Source organism: Petaurus breviceps, unplaced genomic scaffold (assembly GCF_028583685.1).
Source record: "Petaurus breviceps papuanus isolate PSGF00001 unplaced genomic scaffold, PetGlider_PUasm1.0 98, whole genome shotgun sequence".
NCBI classification, from domain to species: Eukaryota; Metazoa; Chordata; class Mammalia; order Diprotodontia; family Petauridae; genus Petaurus; species Petaurus breviceps.
Window position 1 is genome coordinate 270,546 of NW_027187460.1, and position 11,952 is coordinate 282,497.

At 42.2% G+C, this 11,952-nt stretch overlaps 1 long non-coding RNA gene across 1 annotated transcript; it reads left to right on the plus strand.

The window, feature by feature from the left end:
• Positions 1 to 6,488: 6,488 nt before the first annotated feature.
• Positions 6,489 to 8,655, plus strand: LOC138155896 (uncharacterized). Its single transcript, XR_011167018.1, has 3 exons — positions 6,489 to 6,532; positions 7,882 to 7,952; positions 8,545 to 8,655. It is a non-coding gene; the product is annotated as an uncharacterized lncRNA (long non-coding RNA).
• Positions 8,656 to 11,952: the final 3,297 nt, after the last annotated feature.

An 11,952-nucleotide genomic window follows, 5' to 3' on the forward strand; every position in this document is an offset into this window, starting at 1 on the left:
GACTCCAAAGGCTAATGATAAATCATGCTACCCATCACCTGGTAGGTGATGGATGTGAGATGCAGAGTGTGAAATACTAATGTATGGATTAGTTTTTCTTGACTATATTTATTTGTCAGAAGAGAGGATTAAATAAAAAAAATTTGGATAGGAGAGAAAGTTGAATGGTGATGATTTCAAAGAAAGAAAATAAGGCCATTGAAGCATTTAAAAACACAGAGGAGACAACAGAAACAGAATAGAGGGAGATAACAGTCAAGCTAGACAGTTTTAAAGCACGTTGATATTATTTGCTTTAAAAAAAGCAAGCTGTAATAGAAACTTGAGCTTTCACATATAATATTCTGTTCTACTTTTCATATGGGAATGATCATGTTAATTGGTGTTTGTCAAATGGAGATTAATAAAAAAGAAAAATTTCTTTTAAAAAATGAATTGGTCAGAGAAAGAGATGAAGGAAGGAGTGATGTCACAGAAAACAAGGGAGGAGGTACTCAGGAAGTATCCAGAAAGGGGTGCTCAATACTGTCAGAAGTTGATAACAGATTAAGAAGAATGAAGACTGAGAAAGACCATTGGACTTAATTAAGGAATTGTCACCTCTCTCTTGGCAGAGAGTGGTGGACTATAGATGCAGAATGGGGCATATTTCAGCAGTGGCTAATGTGTTGTTTTGTTTTGCATAACTTGATTTCTTTGTTACAAGGGAGGGTTCTTTGGGGAGTAAGAAGGGGTCTGTTACATTAAATTTCTTTTAAAAATTATTTTAGATTTTGAGGTTCATTCTGGTGAATGACATTCACTAACTGTTCCCCAATCCTTTACACCTGGATTCATAGAACCTTGTGAAGCACTTCCAGTGAGGACTAAGGATGTTGGGTGGAGTGTCCCAGAGTGCTGGATGGTGGCTCCCAAGTGTTTCAATGAATGATTATTAAATACCTTCCATGTGCAAGTCATGGAAGGTCATACTTACCTGTTTGCACTTGGAAGAAGAGAAGGGATGAAGACTCAGACAGGTATAGTCTATCTGGGGACTGAAAAATCAATGGAAGAAGACCAATTACTGAGCTATTGTCTCAGAGAAGAGAAGCTTGATTTTGCAGTTAGGAGCTCCAGACAAGAGATAGAGTCCTGCTAAAAAAATCTTGGTGTCCAGGGAAAAAGTTATATAGTAGACCATTGGAGAGTCACCCTGTACTAAGTGGTTGAAAGATTAGACAATCTACAGTCTTCAAACTGAATAGTCTACAAATAGTTTCAGAAAATGGTGGGATTGTACTGTCAACCAGAGGTTTTGTTTAAAGAAACATACAGAATCAGGGTCCCCCCAGCCTTAACCAGAGGTTTGATCAAAAGAGAATAAACACAATGGGGTTCACCCTTTACCAGAGGTTTCATCAAAAGAACAAATAGAACCAGATTGTACATGTGCCATATATGCTATTCATTCTCTTTAAGCCAGAGAATCATACATGTGGGCAAAGCCAGACTAATTCTGAATTCCCAGAAAGGCTATTTGAAGAAATTTTATACCCATAGAGTAATCCCCAAGTCTCTCTCCCCACCCCATCCCCTCTGTCCTGACTCAGGATATCAGTTCCTTTGTTAGACAAAATTATAGTTTACATAAATAATATAGTGGCCCCAGGATGTCTAATTTTCCATCAACGATAAAACATAAGGTGTTATAAAATAGGAGATGTCAAGATAGTGCCTCTAAGAAGGGAGGGCCATAAAACAATGAGACTTCAAGGAAATGTCTGGTCCAAGGATCCTGGTCTTCATTAGTCATATAGACGAATGTTCCTAGTCAGCTAAATCCAGCAGGAGAGCTTGGGATCACTCAGAGAACAAAGCATGTCTGTTATGCCAACCAGCATGCTTCTTCTGATTGATTAGTCCAGGGGCTCTAATGGTCTCAAACAATCATCACTACCAAGACAATGAATCACAGTCACCTGTTGTCCACAGGGGAGTGCCCAATTCCTGATCTCTTTGGAGATCAAGAAGGAAACGGAAATGGAAATCAGTCAAGTAGGATTCCAGAAGGGTCCACTTACCAGCTGTAGATAGACTGTGAGAGCTGGAGGATGGCTCACATAGAGTTGGTATCTGCTGGCAGTGTGGTGTAGATGGTAGAGTTCTGGACTTGTGGTTAGGAAGACCCACATTCAAATCGTGTCTCTGATGGTTAATAGTTATGTGACCAGGAGCAAATGATTTGATGCCTAAAACTTATCTGAGACTTAAATAGAAAGAATGAAAGCTTCTGAAGTTGGGGACTGTTTCACATTTGCCTTTGCAACCCTGGCACTTAGCAGATTTAATTTTCTAGGTTACAGATGGATTGTGATCTTCATTGCTGGAATGAATTCTCTTCCTAGGGAATGGATTCAGGGCACCCTGGAGCAGGATAGTATTGGGGGGGGGATAGCTCTCTTCCTAAGAAGTGTTTGAAATACTACTAATTTAATTCAGCAATCACATATTAAGGATCTTTTATATGTAGAACAGTACTGGGGTATGGAAACTAGGGCTTCATCCTATGATACTGAAATTTAGGGGGCACATTTAGCTCTTGTAGACAATTGGGCTTAGCATCTAGTTAGCAAGAATAACTAGGCTGACCACAGGAGAACACTCGCACAAGATCAGGAATCCTATTTCTCCAAAGTGTAACAACTGGCCAATCAATGTCTTTTTTTTAATTTTAAATTTATTTATTTTTAGTTTCCCACAAAATTTTGAGTTACAATTTTTCTCTCCCTGTCTTTCCCCTACCCCCACCCCAAAATAGCAAGCCTACTGAATACCCCTTCCCCCAATCTGTTCTTATATTCTCCCCTTTCATGCCCCCTAACTTTCTAGTAGGGCAAGATGGGTTTCTTACCCCAGTACCTGTATATCTTATTTCCCAGTTGCATGTGAAAAAACAAATTTTTAAACATTTGTTTTTAAAACTTTGACTTCCAGATTTTTTTCCCTTCTTCCCTCCTCACTCACCCCGCATTGGGAAGATAAGCAATTCAATATACCGTGTTTCCCCGATAATAAGACCTGTCCCGAAAATAAGCCCTCCCATTACTGTGTAAGATTCCTCTAAAATAAGCCCTCCCCCCAAAATAAGCCCTATTGAGATTGCTACTGTAGTGAAGGTGATCCCCTGCGCTACATGCTACATTACGGTGCCCTCTGTATGCACCGTCCCCCCCCCACCCCGGGTGAAACACATGCCACGCTCCGAGCTGCATCCAATCAGAGCTGCAGCAGTGAGCGCGTCATCCTGTTCTTTATTGAATTCATTATTGAATAAAGGTACATTTTTTTGTTCACATTTACCTGTTTATTAAAATTGCTGTCAATGTTCATTAAAATAAGCCCTCCCCTGAAAATAAGCCCTCTGGTGTTTTTCTGTCCAAAAAAATAATAAGACAGTGTCTTATTATCGGGGAAACACAGTAGATTGTACATGTGTAGTTACCCAAATCATTTCCATAGTAGTTATATTGTGATAGACTAAATATTTCCCTACATCCTATCCCTCCCCTCACTTACTCTATTTTCTCCTTTGACTCTATCTCTTTTCAAAAGTGTTTGCTTCTAACTATCTTCTCCCCCAATCTGCCCTCCCTTCTATCCTCCCCCTTCTTATCCCCTACCCCCTTATTTTCTTGTGGGGTAAGATACCCAATTGAGTGTGTATGTTATTCCCTCCTTAGGCCAAATCAATATCTTGTCAAGGCTCATGCATATACAATTACCCCAGAGGGTCACTCTGTCAGGTTGGGCAGGGGCTGCTTTCCCCATGGTACTGAGCTTTTTGACTGAGTTCATATGAGTCTTTCTGTGTCTAAAGGAGGGTCAGGACTCAAATGTACTTTGCAACATTATGAAAATAACAAACACATTTTCACTTTGATTCAGGGCCTACCAGTTCTCCTTCAGCAAGATAAATACCCTTAGAGGGGTTCTGGCTTCCTTTCTCTCATTCTTGCTGTGTATATTCAATTTAAAAACAAAGAAGAAAAACCCAGACCACTAAGGTCATGGTGATAGCCATCAGGTTTTTATTTTAACAGTTTAAACAGCATAAATATCCAAAGCAAATAATCAGATAATAACCAGCTCCAAAGCTACACAAAGCTGATTGCTTGCTTCAGTCATGAGAGGGAGTGGTTTTCTCCCTTCTCTTCCTTTTATAACGAATCAAAGGGGGCGATAAGAAGTGAAGGACTAAATGAAAATGAGAAAATTATTTTCCCTCAGGAAGGATGGGGGGAGAGATGGAAGAAGAAATGTGTTTCTGACAAAGTCGTTATTCCTCACTAGGCCCAAAGTCTGCCCTGGTCCACCTTCCTGCTGGTTTGTGACTTGGTCAGGTCTGTGGTCTGTGCTTTCCTCAGCTTCATTCTCCTTCATCACTTGGACGCCATGATTTTCAACAGTGGCTCAGGCGATAGCTACTAGCCATCACTGGTCTCCTTGCTTGGATAGTTCAGGATGAAAACCTGCCTGGGGCCTCTTTCTGAGCCGTCTTTCCAGCATGGGTACGTCTCCTTCCTCAGCTGCCTCCTTTGGATTCTTCTTGGAAGTCTGTTCAGGGGCAAACTCAAAACTGCAAGAACCTATGGAATGTGGGTAGTCTACGTGGCTTGAAGACAGATACCTTAGCCTGCCCACTTTCTAAGTTAACTCTGAGAGGAGGTGAGCCTACTGTGGAACATGGGGTTGCACTAATTAATAGAGGAGGCCAAGGAAGGCTTGTTTTCTTTCTCCATTCTCCCCCAACCCTCGGTGAATTCCTACTGGTTCTGACCTCCTCTATTCCTTCCTCTCTCTAGTCACTGGCTTCCCCAAGGGCAGTCTCAAGGTGTCCCAAAGTCTTTTCCCTCATAAGACCTTGTAACCTAAGGTCTGAGGTCTTTCCCCAATCCTTTCCCTTCTATCAAATGCATTTTTCTTTTTTTTTTTTGGAGGGGGAAGGTAGGGCAATTGGGGTTAAGTGACTTGCCCAAGGTCACATGGCTAGTTTTTTATGTTGTGTCTGAGGCCGAATTTGAACTCAGGTCCTCCTGACTCCAGGGCCAATGCTCTATTCACTGAGCCACCTAACCACCCCCTGAATGCATTTTTCAAAGCTGGTTTGAAAGTGCCTTCAATTCTACTGACCCTAGGTGCTTGCCCCCACTGCCATTGAAGTTAGTTATGGCATTAAGCATATAGAGACAAAAATGAAATGGTTCCTGGGCTTGAGAAACTTAACATCCTCCTGGGGAAATACAACAAGGAAAACAAAGGCAAATACATCATTTTGTATCTTTCTCAAGGGACGAAGCATCAATGATGATGAGAGATCAGAAAAGGCTTTGAGTCAGATGTGACATCTGAAATGAGCCTTGAAGAAAGCAAAGGTTTGGGACAGGCACAAGGAAGAGCTGTGAAGAGGTAAGGAGATGGGGAGAAGGGAAAGAATAAGCATTCATAGCCCACCTCCTGTGTGCCAGGCACTGTCCCAAGTACTTAAAATATTATCTCATTTGATCTGTATCCTCTTGAGTCTGACCCTCTGTGACCCCATTTGGGGTCTTCTTGGCAAAGATACTGGAGGGGTTTGCCATTTCCTTCTCCGCCTCATTTTACAGATGAAGAAAGAATGGCAAACAGGGTTAAGTGACTTGACCAGGGTCACACAGCTAGTAAATGTCTGAGGACAGATTGGAACTCAGGTCCTCCTGACACCAGTGCTTTATTCACTGAACCACCTAGCTGGCCCTGTGACCCTATGAGATAGTTGCTATTATTATTCCCATCCTACAATTGAGGAAACTGAGTCAGACAGAGGTTAAGTGACTTCCCCAGGGTCACACGGCTGGTAAGTGTGTCTGAACAGATTTGATCTCATGTTTTCTTGACTCCAGTTTCAGGGTTCTTATCTTATTTACCATTTAGCTGCCTCTGTGATATGGGGGTCAGCAAGCAAGCCAGTTCCTCCAGAATATGGAGAGCATGAAGGAAAATAGTGGTTAAATCATAGCTTTAAAACAGGGACGCTAGTGAAGTGAAAAGAACCTCGGAGAAAATAAAATAAAAATGAATGAAAACAACAACAGCAAAAGAAAGAGCTCAGGAAATGGAATCAGGAGACCAGGGTTCAATGCTGGCTATGTGATTAAGGGCAGATCATCCTATGGCTCTGAGCCTAATTTAGCAAAAGGGAGAATAAGCCTCAGACTATCTACCTGCTCTGGGTGTTTAACCATCTTGTAAAGCTTAACATTTCCCAGAAGCAGGGGTTATTACCCTTGAATTGCCGTCTTCTGGGTGTGGGAGTACTGAGAAGTAGGAGAATTCTGGAAACTCACTTTTAGGAAGGTTTGGCTTCGGGCGTAGTAGCTTATATTTGAAGAAGTCAGTACTTTCCTAGGGTGGAGTCAGAGAGGGCAGGCTCAGAGGCCAGTGGGATAAATAAGCATTTAACTGGCTGAAGAGGACACAAAGGTGAAGAGCCAGACATGATCCTGCTCTCCACGTGAGTTTTGTGAAGGTTGGGTGGGGGATATGCCTGATCTAGGACCATGATACAGATTTGTACCCACATGTAATTTCTATCCATTGTGAGAGAAGGTTCTCACTGGGCTGGGGAGGTTCCACTTTCTCATGTGGCCATGGGGAGACATTGAAGGTTTTTTGAACAGGGGGAAGGATTTGAGCAGAATTGGGATTTAGGAAGATAACTCTGGCAGTGGGGATAATGGGAGGGGCTAGAGTAGAGGCTGACAGACCAGTTATAATAGTCAAGGTGAGATGTGATGAGAACTTGGACTAGGTTAGTGTTCCTGGGAGTGGAGAAAATAATACTGAGCCATGAATTATTATGGAGGCAAAATTACTTGGAATAATGGAAATAGCGCTGGAATTCTAGCCAGAGGAACTGGATTTGAATCTCCACTCATCTGTTTATTACTTCTAAACTACTTAGGCCTGTCTCTTAACTTCTCTATATCTCAATTTCCCTATTTGTGAAGTGAAGGAGTTGAAGTAAATTCTTTTTTTTTTAATTGAGCAATTGGGATTAAGTAACTTGTTCAAGGTTACATGACCAGTAATTTCTGGGTGTGGTAGTAAGTATCTGAGCCCAGATTTGACCCCCAGGTCATTCTGACACTGGAGCCGGTGCTCTTACTCGCTGTGAGTAAATTCTTTTTAAAAAAAATTATTTTATTTTTAATTTATGAAATATATAGATATAAATTCTTAAGTTTCTTCCACTTCTAAGTACTCTATCAAGTCTTGGCAACTGATTCAACATGGCATGGTGAAAGATAAGTAGGAAACAAGATTGACAGTGCTGGTCAGGTTGTGGATGGGTTTGAATGCTCTCTGGGCTTATTCACAGTATTCCCATCTGTAAAATGGGAATAATAATCCTTACATGGGGGGTTTGTGAAAAAAGGAATTTGTAAACCTTTAAGTCTTAGAGAAAAGTTAGCTATTATTACTTCTCTGCTCCCCCTTTCTTCATCTGATTCCTTCTTTATTGTGTTTAGTTCTCTATCCACCTGCCCCCACCACCATGTAGAGAAGGTGAAGAAACAAGAGAGGGTGACTTTAAGGAGTTGAGGTAGAGGGAATAAATGGGTAGGTGGGACTGGGCAGCCTGGGTCTCAGGGTACCAACAAAAGGGAGCTCCATGGTTGCAGAGATGTTTTGGGAGGGCAAGCTTTATGATCAGGATTCAGGTAGCTTTTGTGTAGGGAAGGGAGCGTGGAAGTGACCCTACAAAAGTGAAGGGTCCTAGGTTGGGCTCTGGGGCTATTGGAACTGGTAGGGGAATCTGGTCAAGGTCTCAAACCTCAGTTTTCCCTATTGTATATCCAGGTGGAGACAGCAGAGAACCATGAACATTCTCATCTCTGTCTTGCTGGGAACTCTGTTGTTTGTGGCGTCAGGTGAGATCCTGGGATTCTAGATGGGAGATCCCAAGCCTTGGAAGGAGACAGACAGATTGCTAGGATGTTGTCTCTCTTTCCCCTAGTGATGTAAAGGAATCCAAGGAAGAGGAAGGATTTGAGGCTAGAGTCAAGTTGGGCTGGGGGTCCTGGAAACTTCAGGGAAGTTTGAGGTGCAATTTATAGAGAGAGGAACATAGTAGATCAGGGTGGAGTTGAAAGGGCACCAGGGAGGATGGCAAATAGAACTCTTGATGTTTGCTGTGCTTTTGTGGGCTCAGTTGGCATGCCTGGCCAGTTCTGTGGTTGTTCATGTGGTGAATGGTGTTTTGCTTTTTGGCAGGTGGTGCTTCTGTGAGCTGGGTGAAGGGGCTGGTGGAGGTGGGCTGGGTGGGTTGGGGAATCCATTCTTCCAAATCTTAGGGAGCCAAGTTGTGGGGCAGGAGGCAGCTCTCATTCAGACTCTGCCTTGCTTGCTTGGGGGCTTGGGGACTTGGGGCTTGACTTGCTCAGCATCCTCCTGGGGTGCCTCTGGGATGCCGGCCTCTTCCTGGCAAAGTTGCTGCCCTGATTCATGTGTGCTTCTCTGCAGGTCACTGCCTGCAGTGTTTTTTGTGTGCTGGAGTCAATGACACCAACTTCTGTCATACTAAGAACTGCACAGAAGGGCAATCCACCTGTGTCAAGACGGTGCTAACTTCATCCTACGGTGAGTTCTACTAGAGGGCAGCCAGGGTTCAGAGCTTCATCTCTGGGAACTTTGGAAGTGGAGTGTGTAGGAGGTGGGGAGGGTGAGGGAGAGGGTGACTTTGGGCAGAATCTAGCCCTGAATCTCAGCTTTTCCAAACCTCAGAGTTGTTGGGGACCTCAGAGGGCACATAGTCCCACCCACATCTGAGCAGGCCATTATCTTCTCTAGATCATCCCTAATAAGGAGTCATCCAGGCTCCACTGAAGACCCTCCAGGAATAGTACTCTCCCTTCCCCTCAAGGCAGCCCATTCCAGTACTGGACTGCTTTTCTAGGTCATAATCAATCAACCAACAAGCATTTATTAAATACCTACTATGTGTCAGGCACTGGGTTTTATGTAGTGAAGCTTCAGAGAAAAATGATCAAAATAGTGCTTTTCCTCAAGATGTTCCTTTCTGTTAGAGAAAATCACAATTGTAAATGGATACAGAAATATATACAAAATAAATGCAAGGTAATTTAGGGGGTTGGACATCAAGGTGACCAGTGGATGGAGTGCTGGATCTGAAGTTAGGAAGACTTATCTTCCTGTGTGCTGTGCTCTTGGCTAAGTGGTATAACCTCTCTGAGTTTTAGTACCCTGCTGACCTCATAGGATAGGTTTGAGACTTATTAGGGGTTAAGGAAGGAGAATGGGGCAGCTAGATGGCCCAGCAGATAGAGTATCAGGTATGGAGTCAGGAAGATTCATCCTCCTGAGCTCAAATCCAGCCTCAGACACTTACTATCTGTGTGACTCTGGGCAAGTCACTTCACCTTGTTTGCCTCAGTTTCCTCATCTGTAAAATGAGTTGGAGAAGGACATGGCAAAACCACTCCGGTCTCTTTCCCAAATGGGGTCATGAAGAGCTGGACATGACTGAAACAAGTAAACAGCAACAATTTAGCAGGTCGGGCATTAGCACCTGGGGGAATTAGGAAAAGCTTCATGCGGAAGGAGGTGTTTGAGCTGGGTTTGGAAGAAAACTGGGGATTTTGAGAAGTTGAGGTGAGGAGGGAGAGTACCCCATGGGGCAGGATGGGAGATGGAATGCCATGTGTTAGGAGTATCAAGTGTGCAAAGAGAAGGAATGCATAATAAGGCTGGGAAAGGTAGGTTGCACCCAGTTCTGAAGGGCCTTAAATACCAAGCAATTTTCAGGCAATTGGGAGCCATGAGAGTTTGCTGAGCCTGAGTGACATGGTCTGACTTGTGCTTTGTTGTTATTCGGTCGTTTTAGTCATGTCTGACTCTCCATGACCCCATTTTTTTTGCAAGATACTAGAGTGGTTTGCCATTTCCTTCTCCAACTCATTTTACAGATGAGAAAATTGAGGCAAATACAGTTAAGTGACTTGCCCAGGGTCACACAGCTAGCAAGTGTCTGAGGCCAGATTTGAACTCAGGAAGATTCCTGACTCCAGGCTCTGCCGTCTATCCACTAAGCCATCTAGCAGCCCTCAGTTCTTCAAATGCCCAATGGCAAGTCTTTTCTTCTCCAGGCTCTATAAACATCCCCAATCCTTTTGTCTGATCCTGAAGTGATATGGACTCAAAGCCCTTCATTTTCCTATTTGTTCTCTATTGGTTACTCTCCAGCTTCTCAATATCCTTTTAAAATCTTGGCATCTGGAATTGCACTCTAGAACAGTCTAGAATGGTCTCTAGAATCTAGACCAGTCCTCTAGATAAAGTCTGGCGAGAGCAGAGTACAGTGGGACTATTACCTCCTTTTTCCTGCAAGCTAGACTTCCCCTAATATAGTCCAAGATTAGCTTTTTTTTTTGGTTTTCCCATTACACTGCTTAATCTTATGGAGGGTGCTAGTCCCAATTTAGCTTTCCTCATCTGACTACTTTCCAGCTAGTCAATGTTGCTCAGTCAGTTAACAATTAAATACCTACAAGGTTCTAGGCATTTAAAAAAAAAAATTTTGGTCTTTGTTAATTTGTTTGTTTACTTTTAGTTTACAAGATTCAATTCACAATTCCTTGAGTTCCACATTTTCTCTCCCTCCCTCCCCTCTCCCCACCCATGACAGCATACAATTAAGTATAGGATCTGCAAATACTTTCACATTAGACATTAGTAAGGTTATAAAGATGGATTGTATCAGATGGAGTGAAAAATGGAAAAGAGGAAACAAAAGCAAACAAGAAGAAGGAAAAGATCAGGTAGTTTGCTTCAATCTGGATTCAAACTCAGTTCTTTCTAGTTCTTTCTCTGGATGTAGAAATCTCTCTCCATCATGAGTCTTTTGGGATTGACTTATATCCCTGCATTGCTGAGAAGAGTCCAGTCTATCAAAGTTGGTTGTCACACAAACGTTGTGTCTGTAATTGTGTACAAATTTCTCCTGGCTCTACTCTTTTCACTCAGCATCAGTTCGTATAAGCCTCTCCAGGTAAATATGAAGTTCATCTGCTCCTTGTTTCTTATAGCACAATAGTATTCCATTACATGCATATACCACAACTTGTTCAGTCATTCCCCAATTGATGGGCACCCCCTTAATTTCCAATTCTTTGCTACCACAAAAAGAGCTGCTATAAATATTTTTGTACATATGGGTCTTCCTCCCACTTCTATGATCTCTTTGGGATATAACCCTAGAAGTGGTATTGCTGGGTCAAAGGGTATGAAATTGTTTATAGCCCTTTGGGCATAATTCCAGATTGCTCTCCAGAAAGGCTGGATCAGTTCACAACTCCACCAGCAATGCATTAGTGTTCCAATTTGCCCATATTCTCTCCAGCATTTGTCATTTTCCTGTTTTGTCATCTTAGCCAATCTGACTGGTGAGATGTGGTACCTCGAGTTGTTTTGATTTGCATTTCTCTAATCAATAGTGATTTAGAGCATCTTTTCATATGCTTATAAATATCTTTAATTTCTTCCTCTGAAAACTGCCTGTTCATATCCTTTGACCATTTATCAATTGGGGAATGACTTGTATTCTATAGATTTGACTCAATTCTCTGTATATTTTAGAAATGAGTCCTTTATCAGTGACATAGGTTATAAAAATTCTTTCCCAATTTCCTACTTTCCTCTTAATCTTGGTTACAATGGCTTTGTTTGTACAGAAGCTTTACAATTTAATGTAATCAAAATTATCCATTTTGCATTTTATAATGCTCTCTAATTCTTATTTGGTCATGAAATCTTCCCCTCTCCATAAATCTGACAGGTAAACTATTCCTTCCTTTCCCAGATTGCTTATAGTATCAACCTTTATACCTAGTTCATGCACCCATTTAGACTTGA